Genomic DNA, 2,980 nt, shown 5'->3' on the forward strand with positions numbered 1-2,980 from the left:
ATGTATAAGTCATGCGTATCATGTCGTGATTCAAAAAATATTTTATGCATGCACGTAAGCACGTGCATGAAGGCTTGTAATCATATAATGGGATCCAGATCATGTGCCACACATTTTTGGACATGTATTTTGACACACATTCATAGGACGTATTTTTCGACATATATTTAGGCATAAATTTATAGCACCAACTTCATAATGTATGTGAACATTTTAACTTTCTAATTTTTCAGGTATTCTTTTAAAGATTATGTCTACCAAAAATATTTAAGTTCGAAAGCATATGACCGTTAAATAGTATTATAGTTAATTTAGTGTTTTCTTTTGCAAAATGATATTCGTTCATTTTCTCAAAACAATGACTAGTCTCTTAAAAATGAATAAGTGTTTTGATATCCGTCAATTTTTCTCAAAAAAAAAAAAAAAAAAAAAAAAAAAAAATCTCTTAAAAATGATTAAGTTTATCTATTTTTTATAAAAATATTTAATGAATAATAGATTAAAAGGTAATTTATCCAAAGATCAATAAAATTACTATTTAATCATATATTAGTTACATATTTTTATTTTGTACATAATCAATGATATATTTTTATTAATTAGGTATTGGTCAATTATAAATGTTACATGGGCTTTAAGGCATTATCAACCTTCTTTCCCATTTTTGTAAAAAAGTTGTGATTACATGCTACCGGACCTTTCTCCTTCACCCAACAACCAACTGCCAACCAGATTGCGAAATATGCAGTCAAGTCGTCCACGTGCAATCCGTCTTCCCCCACCAAGACACCACGTTGATCTCTCTCAGCCTTCTTCCACTCCTAATCTAGCAAATTGTTCTGGGTGGGACTCTTCGACGACACCACACCACTGCCACCACATGTAGGAGAAAAGGGACCCGAAATCAGACCCAAAAAGCTCTTATTTCAAAACACACCTCGTTGCTGCCATCTTTCACTGGCAAGGCCTTCTTGTTGAGCCCAAAACAGGTAAAGCCATGACAAGGTTTTGCGGGGGATGGATTTGGGGTTGAATCTTATGGGTTTTGATGTTTTCTTTTTTTGGGTTTGAAATCTTTTTGCGTTTTGATTAATTTGATAGGTTTTATCTCCTTTTGTTCTATGATATGAAATTAGTAGTTTTTTGTTTAACAAGTAATTTTATAGTTCGAGAGAGACTCCGTGAAATGTGGAAATGTTGACAGGAAGAAGAAGAGAACCAGGAAACGGACATTGCAATGCAGCGTCTAAATAGAAATGTAAAAACAGAACTAGAAAACAGACATTGCAATGCATTGTCTGAATTAAAATGTAAAAAAGAAAAATAAAAGCATAATCAGGAAACAAACACTGCATTATAGTTTCTAAATCAAAATATATATATATATATATATAAAAAAAACAGAATAGAGAAACAGACACTGCATTGCAGTGACTGAATCCAAACGTAAAAATAAAGAGTTGCGTGAAGAATGAAGCAAGAAGGCATGTGAGTGATGAAAAAAGAGAACCAGGACATGGACCCTGCAATGCAGCATTTGAATCCAAGTGTAAAAAACAGGGTTAAACACTGCAAAGCAGTGTTTGATCCATATTGATCTATTCCAAAATACAAAACATATGAGAAATGGGGTGTCAGTTGAAGTAGGTGCCAACTGTAGTGGCAGATTCTATAATTTTTGTTTATTTTAAATCCATTAAGTGTCACAATACATGATTGACATATCTATAATTGACATAAATATTATTGATCTATTGGCAATATGGTAAGTTTGTATTGATTTCATACAAAATTACCCTAAATTAAATTATAAACAATTCAAAATGAGATCGTATGCCAAAGAAAATAAGCATCCCCGATTCTAAGAAAATAATAAAGGACATACAAAAAAATGGCAGAAATTAGATGATCTCTGGCCTCGTTTGGTAGCTCGAACTGTACTGACTATTTCTGTCGGATAAGATAAATAGCCAACAGATAGTACTGATTAAATTAGTCGGGCGTTTGGTGCAGTATCGGATTAATGACGGTATTATTTATACTGTGTTTGGTTGGATACTCTATCGGATAAGAAAGATTTAAAATATTATTATATTGATGAATGATGAATTTTGAACAATACTGTGAAATTACATCGCAACCAAACCAGCACAAGCATTGATACTATGAATTCATCAAGCTTCATTCTAGATGTAATCGCTCAACCCATTTCTTCAACTGGGTTCGAATTTTCAACATACCCAATTTAGGATCTTTGCAATTTTCAACATACAGATCAAAATTTTTTTTTTTGGGATCTGGAAGAAGAAAAATAAGAGGATGGTAGATCATAGAGAGAATAAGAAGAAAAATAGGAGGTGAAGGGCGGAACAAAGAGAAGAAGAAGGAGGACCTGGGATTCAGATGAGAGAGAAGGAGAAAAAAGACGAAGAAGAAGAACCTGGGTTCATATGAGAGAAGAAGAAGGAGGAGAAGACAAAGAAGGAGAACCTGAGATTCAAATGAGAGAAGAAGAATGAGAAGAACCTGGGATTCGAAGGAGAACCTGGGAGTTAGAGAGAGTGAGAGAGCCATGTTTTCAACCCGACTAAATAATACCGTGATTTTGGAAAGGATAGTTAAGCAGGTCAGCCGAGTAGAATAGGTTGGGCCGGAGTATTTAGTCGGCTGACTATTTAATACATGGGGACACCAAACACCTGATACCGTATAATTAATTCTATTCGGTGTGTTATACGGTGTACCAAACAAGGCCTCTATTTTCTAGGTCCACATAGCCCAAAGCCATAACTAGAGAGGCAAGCAATTTTTACTTCTTTTGAGTTTTAAAATAAGAATTTTAACGAAAACTTACGATTCATTTTAATGAAAAATCATATTTTTAACTAAAAATTCAATCATATACTATTCACTTTAGTTTTCTTTTTTCCAAACCCTTTAGTTTTCTTTTTTTCCAAACCCTTTAGTTTTCTTTTTAAAA

Source organism: Pyrus communis, chromosome 1, assembly GCF_963583255.1.
Source record: "Pyrus communis chromosome 1, drPyrComm1.1, whole genome shotgun sequence".
NCBI lineage: Eukaryota > Viridiplantae > Streptophyta > Magnoliopsida > Rosales > Rosaceae > Pyrus > Pyrus communis.